General features: G+C 44.1%; 1 long non-coding RNA gene across 1 annotated transcript; it reads right to left on the bottom strand.

The window, feature by feature from the left end:
* Positions 1-410: 410 nt before the first annotated feature.
* LOC115462312 lies at positions 411-19,280 on the bottom strand. The gene is made up of 3 exons (XR_003940810.1): positions 19,208-19,280; positions 18,758-18,760; positions 411-422 (listed from the first exon to the last, which is right to left on the bottom strand). It is a non-coding gene; the product is annotated as an uncharacterized LOC115462312 (long non-coding RNA).
* Between the last annotated feature and the right edge of the window lie 506 nt (positions 19,281-19,786).

Raw genomic sequence — 19,786 nt, 5'->3', positions numbered from 1 at the left:
CCTGACTGAAATGGTTCAAATATATTACTTTCTCTGTATTTCTGGCAAGTTGTTTTATCACTTGTAAAACTTTTAATGGTTATAAAAAAAAAAATGGAGTAACACCCCCAAATGAATCGTGGTATTTTGTAATTGATTCAAAGAACTCTTTGCCACCCTTAAGAACATTACCCTGTTTACTCAAAACAAATGACTGAACTACCGATTTAAACCAATCCTAAGATATTTTCTAACTCTTCTTAGTTTCTGCATTGCCCAGAAGCAACCCTTTGTTAGATGATTTATCTGTTCCACCATAGTTAACTTGCAGTCAATAATAATACCCAAGATTTTAACTGATCTTTCCAAGGTATGTGTTATGTTATGTACTATGAGTGTAGATTTATCATCAAAAAGGGGATGGGATTTGATATACTGCCTTTCTATGGTTAGAATCAAAGCAGTTTACATATAGGTACTTATATTGTACTTGGGGAAATGGAGGGTTAAATGACTTGCCCAGAGTCACAAGGAGCTGCAGTGGCATTAGAACCCAGTTCTGCTGGTTCTCAGGCCACTACACTACAGTGACGATCCTAGGTCAGCTGCCACCCGGGGCGGATCGCCGATGCACCCCCCTCCCCCGAGTGCAGCATGACACCCCCCCGGCGCAATGACCCCACTCACCCAGCACATCAACCCCCCGGGGTGCATTCTTGGCTGCTGGGAGCAGCCGAATGGCTCTTGGCTCCGCTGGCTCCCTGCTCCCTCTGCCCCAGAACAGGAAGTAACCTGTTCTGGGGCAGAGGGAGCAGGGAAACAGCGGAGCCGACAGGCGTGCGGCTGTTCTCTGCACCCCTCCAGCAGCGTGCACCCGGGGTGGACCGCCCCCACCGCCCCGCCCTTGCTACGCCGCTGCTACACTAACTATTAGGCTACTCCAACAGGTCGAGTTTTAAACAGGTCAAAATTTGACAAAGAAACCACTCATCTATGTGGTAAGGGATGCAGTTGGGAGACAGGCCCCTTCCACTGCAGTTTTGAGTCTTCTCAGATGTAGATATTGGATGCACCTGGGCACTTCTCCTTCTTCTCCTGGTCTCCTCTGTTACTGGATTGTGGCAGATCTCTCCTACCTGGATCCCCTAGGATCTTAGCATATCATTCTCCCTTTTTAGTAGCTTGGTTAAGCTTAACTAGCCTATGGGTAGCAATGCTGCCAGCTAGTGGCCTAGCTGGCCATTAAAGTAGCTCCCAAGCAGTAGCTGAACCTCTTATGGACTCCTACAACCATGCTTTCATCCCAGATTCCCTTGGAGAAAATAAATCCTAGGCACTGAATACAGGACCCTTTATACTTCCATCTAAGTCCAAGAGGGGACTTCTCCTACCCGATGACTGACAGGAAAGTCCATCCTCCATTACCTCATACTGCCATCAGGTCAGGTTAAGAACAGGGACTCTGGAATATTCCTCTGTTTGCACTTTGTTGGCATATTAGGGGATCTTGCTACATATTGTAAACAAGGCTCCTACTGGCTAAGTCCGTGAAGCCTCCTCACCACCAGCACCGAGCTCTCTGTTTTCCTCTTTATGTGTTTCTTCTTCTTTCTTGGGCCTGTTTTTGGGATTGGCAACCCAACCCCCTTTTCTTCAACAGCTCCTCGGCTGTTTTAAACCCAGTCCAATTACAGCCAGGGTTCTCTCAGCACAGCTCAATAAAGTCAGGCTGTTTCTAACACAGTCCAATTACAGCCAGGCTTCTCTCAGCACAGTTCAATGGAGCTAGGCTGTTTCAAACACAGTCCAAGTACAGCCAGGCTTCTTTCAGCACAGCTCAATAAAGTCAGGCTGTTTCTAACACAGTCCAATTACAGCCAGGCTTCTCTCAGCACAGTTCAATGGAGCTAGGCTGTTTCTAACACAGTCCAAGTACAGCCAGGCTTCTCTCAGCCCAGTTCAATAAAGTCAGGCTGTTTCTAACACAGTCCAATTACAGCCAGGCTTCTCTCAGCACAGTTCAATGGAGCTAGGCTGTTTCAAACACAGTCCAAGTACAGCCAGGCTTCTCTCAGCACAGTTCAATAGAGCTAGGCTTTGCGCGGGCTCAAAGCCTTGGGTCCCACCCTCTAGGTCAGTCTCTATTCTCCTGACCTCCTCCCGCATTGACCCAGGCCTTTCCCCTATACCTCCAGTGCTGGCTGAGCCATAGCCAAGAGCTCCATGGGTTCGTCTAAGACCAGCTCAGCCTCCTCTTGCTCCATCGCCTCCGGTTCATTCTCTCCTTCTCCTTCAGTAGCCCAGTCCATTTTCTCCTCCCCCCACCCCTTTTCCAGCTGATTACACTTTTCTTCATTAACTCTGCTAGGCTGCTTTTCCTTCTCCTGCCACCGGTTCCACCACCTCCTCCACCAGGTGGGAGAATCAGCTTTTCCTTTTCCCTGGCGGCCCTCTTCTGGAGCTCCTTGGTTCTGCACCCTACTTCTCCTCCCCCGGAGCTCTCCTGTGGCCTTCTGGGAGTTGTAGTTTCCCATCTTTATGTCCCTTTTGGGCAAAACCTGAGCATCCCTAGGGTCTTCCCTCCTACCCTCCGGCTCTCTTTTCTCCGGTGGGTAGCTGGGGTCCCTCTTCCTTTCGGCATATTCCTTACATATCCTTTCGGCATATTCCTTACAATATAGAGAAATATCTCCCTTCCATATAAAAAGGACAATATCAAAACCTTTTCAAAATACTCTCTCTTGGTTATAGGGATGCACTGGATTTTCCAGCGGTTCACACATACTGGATTTTCCAGCGGTTCAAAAGAGATGCAGCTTGTTGGTCCACTCACCTCCTGAGGTATGTCCAAAAATATGTCACAGCTAGACCATCCAAGGAACTCAAGGACATAGTACCTGCAGGTCTCTGCTGCTTTAAAAAATTCACTCTCTCTGCTCTTCATATCATCTTCAGATCTGAACCCTTTCTCCTCCTCCTCTTTGAGTAGGCCTAGCTAGCCTAGGGATGAAGCCTTCTCAAGAAAGTCCTTTAAGTTGCATTAAAGGACAAATAACATGCATTATCCCCCAAATTCTATAATTAGTGCTTTAAATTGCGTGTACACGTGCCCCAATTTGCATACAAAATTTAACAGAATAATGAGCCAATTAGCATCAATAATTGGGCCCTATCAATTATTGGTGCTAATTGACATTAATTAAAATCTACACATGTAAATTTATGCACCCGAATTGCACTTAAAATTTACATGTGGATTGAAAAAGTGGGTATGGCCATAGGAGGATCAGGAGTGGTTCAGGGGTATTCCTGCAATTTAGGCACATTGTTATAGAATAAGGGGGATTTGCACCTCATTTAGGCATGAGGGTTTACACCAAGGCTTCATTAGTGTAAATGGTCATGCTTAAATGTAGATATTATCTCCCTATTGGTTTGTACATTTGTCAGCGTCTACTTTTGCTGGTTTATTTCAATTTTCCCTGGAAGCTCCTCCTGTTTTCTTGGACATGCTTAAATGTAGTCATGGTTCTCAGTACTAAGCACTATTCTTTTTTTTAGGGGGGGATATGTTTACTAGTGTACAGAACATCCCAAAAATGATAGCAATTTTTTGGCGCTGATATTTTCAGCGCTGTTTATAGAATTTAGTCCTATACCCGTAATGCAACTTGATAACTACCTCCCAAAATCTACAATTTATAAACACCTACGGATAGAAGCCTCAGATAAAAACTCGGGAGGTGGCCTATCTCTTATCATAGGCGCAGACTCTGTGGGTGTTCGATCACCCCCAATATTTGACCCACCGGAAGTTCCCAGCCAGCCCGACCTGCCTGCCCTCAACAGTCCTGCACCTCACCTTCCTGCATCCCGCCCTCATTTCCTGTTTCCGCAAGGGCGGGACCAGAGCTGAGAGAGAAGGGAAGGCTAAAGCGCCAAGCCTGTTCACCTTTCACTGCTGCTGCCGGGACCCCGAGGTAAGATGACTTTTAAATTCTGGGCGGCACGCAGGAAGGCGAGGGCAGAGGACTGTTGTGGGAGAAGAGTTCGGGCTGGGGTTGGGACTGGCACTCGAGTCGGAGGAGAGGGGGGGCCTGGAACTCGGAGGAGAGGGAGGAGGGTAACCACTCCCCCACATTAATTGATTTGCTTGCTTTATTTTTGTCTATTAGATTGTAAGCTCTTTGAGCAGGGACTGTCTTTCTTCTATGTTTGTGAAGCGCTGCGTACGCTTTGTAGCGCTATAGAAATGCTAAATAGTAGTAGTAGTAGTAGAAGAGGGGGGAATGGACCACCTGTTAAAAAAAAATGTCAGCACCCCAATCATTTTGAAAATTTGGCTCCTATGTGTGTTATCACGGACAACAAGCTAATTTGGCTGCAGTTCCCAGCTAAGCACAAAAAGAGGAGTCATCATCTCAAGCTTGTATGGTTGACAGCTGGGTGATACTCTTAGCTAAAGAGTGTTGGTATGTCCGCTAGGCTGACCATGGATCAAAGGGCCCTTATCTCTCCACAACACTATGTTATTATCTTAAACAGTAGAGAGCATAACCATTTGCTCTGTGATTTATTTATTTAAAAAGAATATCAAAGGCCCCTGATAAGCTATGAAGCATTAAAGCAATAAACTTGACATGCTGAAAGCTGTTCTTTATAAATCAAGAGGGAGAGTAAGATGAATAGAAACCATACATCCAAGGGATGGGCTATTATATATTACAACAGGAAACAAACCCTCCTATTTCCTATCATTAAGTAGCATAATCCTAATAAAAAAAACCTCATACATTTACTATAATAAAAACATCTCTCATTTGTTTTTCATTAATTGACACCTGTACCAATCTAGCCCTCTGAACAGATGAACAGTAGATGAACAAAACATTTGAATGCACTTCTGAACTCTGATACAGAATAACCACCATAAAGGTATTTGAACTAAAGTTGATTCCTCTCTTATCACTGCATGCAATCAGCAACCTGTGCATATAACAGCGAGTTATCAATACAAGTGGTCCATTTACTTGACAGAGATTTGAAACATCACAGCCTCCACTGGCTTCTGTGCTCTATGAAAACATATCTGTGCCAAAAATAAAATAAACTACTTCAGACTGGGGAAAAAAACCCTGTAAAGGGAGAGTGATCCTTTAACAATATAGAAAAGAACCCACCTTATATAACATGTCAACTTTCAGTGGACATCACCATCAAGGCCAAAAGAAAAAAAACATATCCTATTAATATGAATATATAAGTGTGTATAGAGAGGACCATCAGATGCAGAATCAACATTTATTATTGTGTGTCTCTTTTTTGGATGAGTTTAAAGTGCAATGAAAATGCCAATGGTGGTAGCCATTAATCATTTATACCAATATTATCAGTCTTTCCCACTGTGCCCCCGAATATGTGTGTATTCAAAGTTCAACATATACAATGTTTTCTACCCAATATTTATTCTGTTCACTTTTAAAATAACATATCAATTTCTCATCAAGTCCAGTACTCTGTGTTGCTGCAAATTTAATTTAATCCATTGACAATAAAGAGAAACAACCTTTTCAAGATTGACACCCTCAATTTCACAAGGCACCCCATTTTATCATCTTCATCAGGAGCCAGTGTGTTCAGATCAAAAACACTAGTCATTCTCAGTTGCTTAATTTCTTGTGGTGTGGGGATTTTGAGTTTTCAATTTGGGCATCTTCCTCAGCCACTAACTAGATTCTAGCAATACATCTGGTCGATATGCAAAGTGATTTATATGGGCCGGAGAGGCCCCTGCCTGCTTAAATTGCACTCAGTAGATTGGCCACTGATATTCAGAGGCATTTAACCAGGAAGTGCTGCTATTAGGCAGGAGAAGGGCATTCTGGAGGAATAATCAAGGAAGAACTGAGAGCTGTGCAGGTGCTGGTAATACTCCAGGGCCTGCACCCACATAGCTAAGCAGCCAATTAGAGTCGATAAAGCAGTCCTAACTTTGGTTGCTTGGCTGTATGGGTGCTGTCACTGAATATCAACTGGCACTTAGCATAGTTTCCAGGTAGACCAATGTACTTGCATGCAATCATCTCTCCTCATGGCAGGCTCAATGTGGCAGGCAATGGAGGGTTAAGTGACTTGCCCAGAGTCACAAGGAGTTGCCTGTGCCGGGAATCAAACTCAGTTCCTCAGTTCCCCAGGACCAAAGTCCACCACCCTAACCACTAGGCCACTCTTCCACTCCTGAGGACTCCTGAGATCAGCCTCCCCCCAAAATGGCCCTCTCCCATAGGATCTGACCCCCTGAGATAGGTGTCTCTGAGATAGTTCCCCCCTGATGAGGTCCTTTGCTCTTTTATGCAAAGCTGACCACTTGTGGCAGTACTGTGAAACTACCGCTAGAGCTCACAGCTCAGGGCAAACTTTTGATCCCAATAAGGGTGCATACTTTTAATGTGCAATAACAAATTCCTATCTGTAGACTTAGAAAAAACTATGGTAAAATTTGCCCATATCTCAAATGCATGTGAACATTTTCAGTACTATGAAATTTTACCTTAATCTTATTGGTTGAATGCATATGTTCAAATATTGCACAAACTGAAGCGACAGATCTACCATGACATGCCACAAAAATAAAGATAATCTGTAAAACATATCCTGCATCTTCTCAAAAAATCCAGATGAATAAATCCATTTTCATCAAATTTAGCCATAAATAAATTAGCTACACTAGGGGGCAAACACAGCCAGATTTATTTTTATTTTTTTGTAAAACCATCCATTAAACAAAAAACAATTCCATCCCATTGCAATCCTGCTCAGTTGAACCAAGAATTCAGTCAGGACCAGTTGGGGACAGGGACATCATTTCAAATACTCCTCAATCACTTCTATAGCCTCAGACTGTGAAATACTCATATACAGAGAGCAAATATCTAAAGAAATCAATAACAAAGGAGAACCCTATGTTGTGGTTTTCATGGATTGCAACTTCTGTAAAACATGTGTAGAGTCCTTGATGTAAGACTGTATAGTTATCAGGTTTTGTTGTGAAAATGTATTAATATATTTGGAAGTTCTCTCTAAAGGAGAATCTCTGGTCACAACAATCCAGTGACCCAATGGCTGCACCAAACTCTTGTACGTCTTGGGGAGCAAATAAAACATGGGTGCCATAAAAAATTATAATTCAAGTTTCTAAATTACTCCTATGTCAAAAATCCCATCGATCTTGCCACTACTGAAAGCGTATTATCAAGAACCGGTGGTAGGAGGCGTGGCTGGTGGTTGGGAGGCGGGGATAGTGCTGGGCAGACTTATACGGTCTGTGCCCTGAAAAGGACAGGTACAAATCAAGGTAAGGTATACACAAAAAGTAGCACATGTGAGTTTATCTTGTTGGGCAGACTGGATGAACCATGCAGGTCTTTTTCTGCCGTCATCTACTATGTTACTATGTATTAATCCGTTGAACTATCTTATCAAACAATTCAATGTATATAGTGGCATCAGAAAATTGATGATATGCTTCCTCCATATATTAATCCTTATCCAAAAGCACCACAGCCTCACCCTTGTCCACCCTACAGATAACAATTGAATCATTATTGCCCAAAGTTCTTAAAGCAGTCTTTTCTTAAAGAGATACATTTGTCTTGAACCAGCCCAATGTACCTTCCAACTTCTCCACTTCTCACAGAATGGAGGCTTTAATTATTTGAAGAACAGGATGAAGGAGGCCAAGAGGCACAAACATAGACTTCTCATGTAGCACAGAATTATCTACACTCATGACACTGCATTTATCAAAATACAGAGCTAAAGTTTCTGCATACATTTCTCTAAATCGAACTGGAACTGAAATGGACATTGATGGTTAGTCAGAACAAAGGACAAACCCTTAGTTAACAGCGAGGTTTCTACTGGGGTCAACCAATGGGCAGACAAATTCACAACCGTTGAACTCAATGGGACTGCAACCTTTGCCCTTTTCTTGCTCTTCCTCTTCCTGCCCCTATTAATCTTCTTGAAGCCCACTCTGTTGTGTCATCCATTTCTTTGTCCCCCGCATCATCACTCCCACTAGAATTTCCTGATGATAAATTAAATCTAGTCTTCATAGTACATGTCTCATTATCTAAATCTTTCCTTGTCCAAGGGTAAACATATCCCTCAGTGTAATCATGCTGATCTCATAGAAATTTCTTCAGCTTTTTATACTTTCAAGTCATTTTAAAATTGATCTCCCTTGATCCTGATCTCAACTAATTTTTCTTCAAATCCATTTTCATTTGCCAAAGCAGCTGCCAATGCATCATAATGCTGTGTTTCTTAATTGATCCTCATCTGAAAGGTTTTAATCAAGAACAACATGAGATCCAAGATGCAGCAATTTAGGAGCTCATTTTCAAAGCACTTAGATGGGTGGGGGGTGGGGAGGAATTCTATATATGGTGCCTAAACATTCTGCCCAGAAAACATTTTCGCCTAAGCATATTCTATAAGTGGTGCCTTGATTTAGGCACTGTATATAGAATATGCATAGTTACTATCCCAGTGCCTAGAACTATGAGCATCCATTTACACCAATGAAAACATGGCTTAAATTCCAAAATGTAGATTTATTCACAGAGGGCCATGTTTTATAACTATGCAAGTAAATTTCAGAATGCCCACGACATGCCCATTTCCCCACTCATAACCATGCCCCTTTTTGCTTACATATGCTAGAACTTAGGTGCACTGCATTATAGAATATACTTAGAGGGGCATAATCGAACGCGAACGCCCATCTCCATGGGCGTCTATCTCCGAGGACAGGTACGTGAAGGGGCGGGCCAGACCGTATTTTCGAAAAAGATGGGCGTCCATCTTTTTTCGATAATGCGGTTTGTGCCGGGCAAATGCATCGGATTTGGGCGGATTTGAGCTGGGCGTTATCGTTTTTCAGCGATAATGGAAGCCGAAGGCACCCAGCTCAAAAACGAACAAATCCAAGGCATTTGGTCATGGGAGGGGCCAGGATTTGTAGTGCACTGGTCCCCCTCACATGCCAGGACACCAACTGGGCACCCTAGGGGGCACTTGTAACAATTACAAAAAAAAAATTAAAATACCTCCCAAGTCCATAGCTCCCTTCCCTTGGGTGCTGATCCCCCAAAATCCCCCCCAAACCCACTGCCCACAACTCTACACCATTACCATAGCAGTTATGGCTGAAGGGGGGCACCTAGATGTGGGTACAGTGGGTTTTGGGGGTGGTTTGGAGGGCTCCCATTTACCACCACAAGTGTAACAGATAGGGGGGGATGGGCCTGGGCCCACCTGCCTGAAGTCTATTGCACCCACTAACAACTGCTCCAGGGACCTGCATACTGCTGTGATGGAGCTGGGTATGACATTTGAGGCTGGCATACATATTGGAAAAAAAAGTTTGTAAAGCTCTTTTTTTTGGGTGGGAGGGGGTTAGTGACCACTGGGGGAGTCAGGGGAGGTCATCCCCGATTCCCTCCGGTGGTCATCTGGGCAGTGCACGTTTTGGGGACTTGATCATGAGAAAAAAGGGTCCAGAAAAAGTGACCCAAATTTTCGCTTCTGGCGCCCTTCTTTTTTCCATTATCGGCCCAGGGCGCCCATCTCTCCTTGGCCAATAAACATGCCACAGTCCCGCCTTCACCAAGCCTCCAACACGCCCCCGTCAACTTTGTCCGTTCCCACGACAGATTGCAGTTGGAGACGCCCAAAATCGGCTTTCGATTATACCGATTTGGGGGCCCACGGGAGAAAGGCGCCCATCTCCCGATTTGGGTCAAAATATGGGCGTCTTTCTTTCTCTTTCATAAATAAGCTGGTTAGCGAATTATGTGCATAAATTCTAATTATTGCCAATTAGTGCTCATTATTGCTTGTTAAGTGCACTGATCAATGCTAATTAGTTTGTTACACTTGTTAAGTTACGTGCATTGTTATATAATCCACCTGAATTTTAGTGCAGATCTCTAGATGCACTATATTGAATCTGGGGGACAGGGGCTCACTTTCAAAATACAAAAAATGTCCAAAAAGTGGTATAAATCTGCATTTGGACATATTTTCACAAAAATGTCCAAATTGGTATTTTCAAAACCAATTTTTAGATGTTTTCTTATGAAGTCTGTCAGAAGTGCATTAAAATCACAAGGGGGAATGTAAGGGGTGTGTTAAGGGAAGGATCTGGGCATTCCTAACACTTGGATGATTTTCTGTATAATGGAGCAAAACAAAAACATCCAGGGTTGAAAATTGGACATTTTGGTTTAGATCTGTTTTATTAATAAATAAGACACAAAAAAGTACCCTAAATGACCAGATCACCACTAGAGGGAATCAAGGATGACCTCCGCTTACTTCCCCAGTGATCACTACCCTATCCCACCCCCCAAAAATGTGATTTAAAACATTACATACCAGTCTCTATGTCAGCCTCAGACGTTATATTTAGGTCCCTTAGAGTAACATGCAGGTCCCCAGAGTAGTCTAGTGATGGGTGCAGTGCACTGCAGACAGGTGGACTCTGGCCCATACCTCCCCTTACCTATTACACTTGTGGTGGAAACTGTGAGCCCTCCAAAACTCACTAGAAACCCTCTGTACTCATATATATGTGACCCCTTCACCGATAAGGGCTACTGTAGTGGTGTACAGTTGGGGGTAGTGGGTTTTGGAGGGCTCAGCAGACAAAATAAGGGAGCACTTATCTGAAGTCCACTGCAGTGCCCCCTAGGGTGCTACATTGCTCTCCTGGGATGTCTGTGTGGCCAGTCTACTAAGAAAGCAGGCTCTTTCTACATCCCAATGACTTGATTTTGTGGGTTTTTCACTTGGATAATTTTTCGAAAATGGACCAAAAAGATAAACACACAGAGAACAATAACATCTAGCAAACAGCCATTTAAAAAAAAAAAAAAAAAGATGTTTTTCTATTTTGAAAATGGCCATATTCCCCACTTGAATTTTGGACATTTTTAGCAAAATGCCCAAAGTTGGACTTAGACATCATATTGAAAATGCCCCTCACAAAGTACCCTATGGTACTTTGTATGTCTAAGTGCTTTGAAAATGAGTCCCTAAATATCATCCGCTAAAATGGCTTCCAGACTGAATTTGATTTCAGTTTCCAGTGAATTTGATATAAGTACTGTTATTTGAATGTTGCATGTGATCTTATATTGTTCTTATTTGATGTATTTTTATTACATGTGTTGTTTTATACTCTGCTCTCGATCAGTGCAGAATATAAATTTTAATAAATGAAATTAAAAATAAATCATATTCTATTGTTCCATAATGGCAGACTCATCTTCAATCATTTTAGGTGCTCTGTTCATACAAAGTCCTCTCGGGATAATCTCATTTTTGCAAAACTGAATCACTGATGCACTATGCATTTCTAATCGTGCTATCAATTATAAGCCCTCAGTTAATTTTGTCTATTTGTCTAAAGTTGCATGAGTAGCAGCATCTCCTGATGTCAAAGAGGGAGCCTGACTTTCAATAAATCCCAAATTGCTATTCCAATTTTGTGATATAACTAAACTCCAATGATGTTGTTAGACCAACCATAAAAATGGAGTAAGAAGCTGTAAAAAATGAAGCTCTAAGAGAACAATTGCTTCACAACACAAATATATCATATATGAAGGATTTGCTCATGGCTACAAATACTAATTAACAATGAGTGCAGAAAAAGACCTCAGAAAAAGTTTCAACTCCTAAAACTTAAAGGAGTCAACGTCACACCATCATTATTCATTATTGCACTTTAAAAGTATGCACCCTTATCAACTCCATACTAATATTCCTTTTCCTCAATTATTGTGATACCGTTGCATTTGTGGAACCAATGCTGAATTGAATGTAAAAAAAAAATGAGTACTAAATTTCAATATAGAGGACATCCTAGTGCAGTAAATAAGAGAGCAGCTAAATAGGGTTACTATGCAAACAGAAGATACTCTTACCGTTGTTCTTAAACATACCAATATGTCCGACAAATTAAGAAAAGCGACTAAACCTAATTTGGATTTCTTAAAAATCATGTTTTGAAGAAGTGAACATTATTTTTATGTTTGAGAGGAACATGAATTTGGGGGATCAGTTTTGCCACAAAGGGGCCCTTTTACTAAGCCGTATAAGTGTCTACGCGCGCCAAAATGGAGTTACTGCCCGACAACCGCATGGCTCTTGCGGTAAATTCATTTTTGGCATGCGTCCAATATGGGCATCTGAAAAATATTTTTTACTAGTAAATAAGGCCCGTTTCAGAGACAAATGAAACGGGCACTAGCAAGGTTTTCCTGGGAGTGTGTTTGATTGAGAGAGTGTGTGTGAGAGTGAGTGTGTGTGAGAGAGAGAGACAGAGTGAATGTGCGAGTGTGTGTGTGTGTGACATAGAGTGAGACTGTCTGTGTGAGAATGAGAGTGTGTGTGTTGGAAAGAATGATAGTGTGCGGCAGGGCCCCCCCCCATCTCCGGGCCTCCTTCCCCCTCCCCCTGTCTTCCCTCCCCCTTTTTCCTCCCCTCCCCCTCCCAGCTTCATGGTCGTGGTGCCCCCATCTCTCCGCCTGTCCCACTCCGACGTTCAGGCAGCCTGGCTGGCTGGCTGGCTGGCTCCCTCCCTCCCACTCCCACATTCAGGCTGGCTCCCTCCCTCCCATATTCTGGCTGGATGGCTGGCTGGCTCCCACCCTCAGGCTGCCTGCCTGCCTCCCTTCCCATCCCACATTCAGGCTGCCTGCCTCCCTCCTTCCCAGACAGACAGGGTCCAGATCAGAGATGGATTCCACACACCTCCTTTTTAAAGAAGAGGAAGCTGCATGAGACCCTGAAAACTGCTGCTGACATTCAGCAATAGGGAGAGCTCTCTTCATTAAATAGGCTTGACACATGAGACGAATAAATTCTGGAGAAGGGGGAGAGGGGAGGGGGAGGGGGAGGGACCTGGCGCTGTCACTCCGCCTTACCTCAGTGGCGTACCTCGGGGCCATCAGTCGTCCTGTTGGCGGCGTGCCCGCTGCTTTGCGGCTCTCTGCCGGCACCTTCCCCATCTTCCCTCTTAGCGGCGCGTTCTGTGGCAGTGTGGCTGTCTGCCAGCGTCTTCCCCACCTGTTTGGATCTGAGTTGCGCTTCCGGGGTGTTGTTTAGATGCCAGGGCAGCGGGGTGACGTCAGACGCCCTCAGTCTATGTAGTGGTGTAGTGGTGTAGATTGATGTCTGCCCAGCCCTCGCGTCAAACGTGATGACATCGAGGGCGGAGCGATGCAATTGGTTGAGTGTCATTGCTCCGCCCTCGACGTCATCACGTTCGGTGCGGCGGCGGGGCAAACAGTCATGGGCAAATTTCGATCTACACCACCATGGATTTAGAACGTTGGGACTTGTGGAGGCTTCATTAGAACGTTGGAGGTGCGTTTTATATAGAGAGATTTTTAGGTGTGCATAACGGATGCGTGCCAAGTGGCATTTGATGTGCGTAGGTCATTATCTCCCAGATTCTTTACCGCTAGGTCAATGACTGACGGTAAGGTCTCAGACCAGTGGTGTGCTGGAGCCGGCTCGCACCGGCTCGCAAGAGCCGGTTGTTAAATTTTCTTCCGGCTTGCGAGCCGGTTGTTGAAAATAGCGAGCCGGGTCTGGCTCTCCTCCCTCCCTCCTCCCTCCCTCCGGATCCGCCTCACTGCCTGCTTGTTTTTTGAATTCTTCGGGGCAGGCAATCTTGCCTGCCCGCTTCCAACGCTGACTGTCCTCCCTTGCCGATTCGCGCTTTAAAAATGGCCGCCGAGACTTCCAGAGGCGGCCTCGCGAGACTTCGGCTGAAGTCTCGGCGGCCATTTTGAATAGCGAATCAGCAAGGGAGGACAGTCAGCGCTGGAAGCGGGCAGGCAAGAGTGCCTGCTCCGAAGAATTAAAAAAACAAGCGGGCGGTGAAGGACCGGATCGGGAGGGAGGGAGGAGAAGAATTCGCGATACAACTTGGGAGGGGGTGGCAGGGGGAAAAAGGGAGTCGCTGCTGGACATGGGTGGAGGGGGTCGCTGGGTATGGGTGCATGCAGGGCAGGGGAGAGGAGGGTACACTGCTGGACATGGGTGCATGCAGGGCAGGGGGAAAGGAGGGTTACTGCTGGACATGGGTGCATGCAGGGGAGAGGAGGGTCACTGCTGGACATCTGGGTGCATGCAGGGCAGGGCAGAGGAGGGTCGCTGGGTATGGGTGCATGCAGGGCAGGGGAAAGGAGGGTCACTGCTGGACATGGGTGCATGCAGGGGAGAGAAGGGTCACTGCTGGACATCTGGGTGCATGCAAGGCAGGGGAGAGGAGGGTACACTGCTGGACATGGGTGCATGCAGGGCAGGGGAGAGGAGGGTCACTGCTGGACATGGCTGCATGCAGGGGAGAGAAGGGTCACTGCTGGACATCTGGGTGCATGCAAGGCAGGGGAGAGGAGGGTCACTGCTGGACATCTGGGTGCATGCAGGGCAGGGCAGAGGAGGGTCGCTGGGTATGGGTGCATGCAGGGCAGGGGAAAGGAGGGTCACTGCTGGACATGGCTGCATGCAGGGGAGAGAAGGGTCACTGCTGGACATCTGGGTGCATGCAAGGCAGGGGAGAGGAGGGTACACTGCTGGACATGGGTGCATGCAGGGCAGGGGAGAGGAGGGTCACTGCTGGACATGGCTGCATGCAGGGGAGAGAAGGGTCACTGCTGGACATCTGGGTGCATGCAAGGCAGGGGAGAAGAGGGTCACTGCTGGACATCTGGGTGCATGCAGGGCAGGGCAGAGGAGGGTTGCTGGGTATGGGTGCATGCAGGGCAGGGGAAAGGAGGGTCACTGCTGGACATGGGTGCATGCAGGGGAGAGAAGGGTCACTGCTGGACATCTGGGTGCATGCAAGGCAGGGGAGAGGAGGGTACACTGCTGGACATGGGTGCATGCAGGGCAGGGGAGAGGAGGGTCACTGCTGGACATGGCTGCATGCAGGGGAGAGAAGGGTCACTGCTGGACATCTGGGTGCATGCAGGGCAGGGCAGAGGAGGGGAGAGAGAAGAAATGCTGGACATGGATGGAGGGGAGAGAAGAGTGAGGAAGGAGATGAGATGAGGGAAAAGGAAGAGAGGAGAAAAACTGCACATGGATGAAGAAAATAGGCAGAAGCTGAGGACCAGAAATGAAGAAGAAAGGAGGAAAGAAATAAATGGAAAGGAAGCCCTGGAAACGGAGTTAAGAGGACAGATAGCAGCAGAATTGGATACTGGGCCAGCATGATCAGAAAAACAGTCACCAGACAACAAAGGTAGAAAAAAAATCATTTTATTTTCATTATAGCGTTTGGAATATGTTCACTTTGAGAATCAGGTGCTCAACATTAAAAGTTTATATTTATTTACTTATTTATGGCATTTTATCCCACATTAAACATGAATTAGATTGGAACCTGGGATCATTTAATTTTTTTTCCTGGAGAGAGTAATGCATTGCCCCCCCCTCCCACGGCTATAGCCAGCTCTGCAATTTTGGGGGGGGGGGGGGTGCAGAGGTGGATGGGGGGGGGGGGCGCAGAGGTGGACGGGGGGGGGGCACCGAGGTAGACCGGAGAGAGAGCCTGTTGTTAAAAATTTACCAGCACACCACTGTCTCAGACCCAAAATGGATGTGTGGAAATTTTGATTTTGCTGCATATCCATTTTTGGCAAAAAAATGCCTTTTTTTTTTACAGGCGCACTAAAAAATGGATCGGCGTGCACCCAAAACCTGCTCCTAAACTACTGCAAGCCATTTTTCAGTGCGCCTTAGTAAAAGGACCCCAAAGACTTTAGATACAAAGAAATGGTTCCACTGGATGGTTTTCGGTAGATGTGAATATTGTTCTGTTTGCTTAGTTATGATGGATACATTTGTTTATAGATATATATGGATGGGTAAAGTTTACCAATTAAGATGCTCGATTACTTGCCAATCAGCTTTCCTTTCTTCGTTTATCTAATAAAATGTCCATGTGATCTTGTGTATATTGGACAAACCTCTTGGCCATTAAAGACAAAGCTTATTGAACATTAACATTATATCAAAGCCCAGAAACTGGAAGAACCTTTGGTGGCCTATTGTATAGAGAAAATGCATGCTTTTGAATTGTAACAATGTGTGGTATTGTAACAGCTATTGTTTTCAGATCAGTGAGGAGATGTCAGACAATGTTTGAGGCATTATGAGCATAAGTTTATTTTTTACTTTAATTCTGTAGAACTGGGGTTGAATAGTATGATAGAATGCTCTGAATTGAATAGTATGATAGAATGCTCTGCATTAAAAAAAATCATTATTATTTATTTTTTTGTGTGTTTTTTGATTGGTCAGTGTCTCACAGGAAGTGGAGCTTAATGACATTTGAAGTTTTAAATGTTGGTGTCTTTATTTCCTTCTGCCAACATTTTGTGTAGACTAGTGACAGAACAGCAAAGTGTTTCTCTGACGTAGCAGGGTTTGTAAAATAGGGAATCACTGTTGAGTTTGGGATTTACAAATATATTGGATGAATTATTGAGCCTTGGAGTTGCTGTTGAATGAAATGTACTGTTACATGGAAGCAACTACTGGATTGAACTAAGTACTTTAAGCACGATTTGCAGACGTGGTAAAAACTGGCCTGGTGAGCTCCCAATACAAAGATGACGCAAAATAACGGTAAAATGAAAAAAAAGAAGAAAAAAAAAGGAAAAAGGAGAAACAACAAAAAAATGAAACAAGGAAATAAAAAATGAGAATTGCAAAAATATGCACAAGAAAAAAAGAAAAATGTGTGTGTAAACAAAATCAAAAATCAAAAAAGGACGACACAAGAAAAATACAAAAAAATGAATTGATTAAAATGATTTTATTAAGGTGATATGACTCGACACAGCTGTGTTTCGGCCCAACCGGCCTGCGTCAGGAGTCTGTTACACCATGTGTATATTCTCTGGCAATATAAGTTCTTGTAGGAAATTCAATAAAATTTTATTCAATAACACACTACCTTTAGAAAGGCTGTGTGCGTAGTTTGACAACAATCGTTATGTAGAATTCTGGTATGGAAAATGTATCTATATCTTGTTAAACAGAGTTTCAAAGCTACTGGCGTTCACTGTATTTTTCTTGTGTCGTCCTTTTTTGATTTTTGATTTTGTTTACACACACATTTTTCTTTTTTTCTTGTGCATATTTTTGCAATCCTCATTTTTTATTTCCTTGTTTCATTTTTTTGTTGTTTCTCCTTTTTCCTTTTTCTTCTTCTTTTTTTTCATTTTACCGTTATTTTGCGTCATCTTCGCTGTGTTTGATTATTGTTGTTTTCTGCGAAGACAGGTTTCTTCTGTATTTGTTACAGAGCTCCCAATACAAACACACATCTAGACTCCCACGGTCCACTTTTTACTGTGGCATAGTAAAAGGACCCCTGAGTGAAGAAATATTTCTCTGATTTGTTTTAAATGTACTACTTTGTAGCTTCGTTGCATGCCACCCTGGTCCTAGTATTTTTTGGAAACAGTAAACAAGCAATTCATGTTTACTCATTTTATAGACCTCTATCGTATCTCCCCTCACTCGTCTCTTCTCTAAGCTGAACAGCCCTAGCCACTTTAACCTTTCCTCATAGGGAAGCTGTTCCATTCCATTTATCATTTTATAGCCCTTCTATGTACCTTTTCTAATTCCGCTATATCTTTTTTGCGATGCAGTGACCAGAATTGCACACAGTATTCGAGATGCATTCGCACCATGAAGTGATACAAAGGCATTATAACATTCTCAGTTTTGTTTTCCATGCCTTTCCTAACAATTTCTAACATTCTATTTACTTTCTTAGCCGCTGCTGCACATTGAGCAGAAGGTGTCAACATCAACAATGACACCTAGATCCTTTTCCTGGGCGGTGACTCCTAATGTGGAGCTTTGCATCACATAACTATGCTTTGGATTCCTTTTTCTCACGTGCATCTTTTTGCACTTGCTAACATTAAATGTTATCTACCATTTGGATGTCCAGTCTTCCAGTCTCATAAGGTCCTTTTGCAATTTTTCACAATCCTTTTGCAATTTAACAACTTTTAATGTTTGTGTCATCAGCAAATTTAATTACTTCACTAGGTATTCCCACCTCTAGTTCATTTATAACTATGTTAACAAGCAGCAGTCCCACCACAGACCCCTAGTGAACCCCACTATCTACCTTTCCATTGAGAATACTGACCAATTAACCCTACTCTCTGTTTTCTATCTTTTAACCAGGTTTTAATCCCCAATAGGACATTATCTCCTATTTCATGAATTTCTAATTTCCTCAGGAGTCATTCATGAAGTACTTGGTCAAACGCCTTTTAAAAATCAAGATACACAATATTGACTGGCTCAACTTTATCCCCATTTCCATTTATCCCTTCAAAGAAATGTAGTAGATTGGTCCAAAGACATCCAAAAATCCAGTAGTGAACATAGTCATTTCAAACTAGAAAAATGTCCAACTTTTTGTTTCGAAAATGGCTACTTGCTAGATGTTTTTGTTCTTAGTACATCTATATTTTTGCATCACTAAAAAAAAAAAAAGTCCAAGGGAAAAATGAACAAACACAAGCCATTGGGACATATGAGAGGGCCAGCATTCTTAGTAGACTGGCCACACAGACATCACAGCAGAGCAGTGGGGCACACTAGGAGGCACTACAGAGGACTTCACATAAAAGGTCCTAGGTATACATCTCACTGTTACCCCCTTATATTGTGGGCTGAGCCTTCCACACACACCTACTGTACCCAACTGTACACCACTACAATAGCCCTTATTTATTTATTTGCTACATTTGTATCCCACATTTTCCCACCTATTTGCAGGCTCAATGTGGCTTACATAGTACCGTAAAGGCGTTCGCCAAGTCTGGTAGAGGAACAAATACAATGTGATGTTAGGGTCGAATAAGGTAGGTATGTTTCAGGCACATTAGGGGTCGAAGATAGGGAAGGGCTAGATAGAAGGGGTGCTGGTATATCTAGGGTAAAATAATAAGCTGTTTGTCCACTTAACAATTCACAGCCAACTGCTCCAAAAATCAGGGCTGGTTTTAACAATGAGGCAGCCTAGGGAGCTGCCTAGAGTGGCATCTTTTAAGGGGCAGCAAAGAACTGCTTCAGTCAAGGCTGAACCCTAGGTCATGACCTCTACATAAACTTGATCTTTTAGCTGCAGGGAGGGTGAGCACTTTTCAAATGCCTTTTAGAAATTGGCCTTATGTATTTAGGTTTTGGGTGGGTTTTGAGGGCTCACACATTCTACCACAATTTTAGGATATGGGTCTAGGTTCCCTTCTCCATAGTGTATTGCACCGACCAATAGGCTACTCCAGGGACCTGCTTTGTGCTCTAATAGGACAGGCCATAACATCCATAGCTGCAGTGCATTTTTTCTAGTGAAAAAGGTGCCGGTACTCAAATGCCAGGCCACCCTTCAGGGGTGGGGTGATCACTGAGGGACCCACCCCACAACAGCTAGGCCCCCTGCAACCAGTCACAGACAAGGCAGAATTGGTGTGTAGAGCCTGAGCTCTTTCATTAAAACTTTGGGGTCCTTGGGTCGATTTTAGCAGACAATGGAAAAAGGTGCCGGTACGCCGTACCCCCAAGTACCCCCTCAAAAAAAGCCCTGCATAGCTGTCAGAGACTAATGTGTACTGTTTCTTTCACATCTTTGGGTGGTGGGAGGGGGTCAGTGACCACTGGGGTTAATGGGGTGGTCATGCCTTAA

This window comes from Microcaecilia unicolor, chromosome 2 (assembly GCF_901765095.1).
Source record: "Microcaecilia unicolor chromosome 2, aMicUni1.1, whole genome shotgun sequence".
Classification (NCBI taxonomy): Eukaryota; Metazoa; Chordata; class Amphibia; order Gymnophiona; family Siphonopidae; genus Microcaecilia; species Microcaecilia unicolor.
Note: the sequence above shows the minus strand (reverse complement) of the source record. Positions and strands in the feature narration are given on the sequence as shown.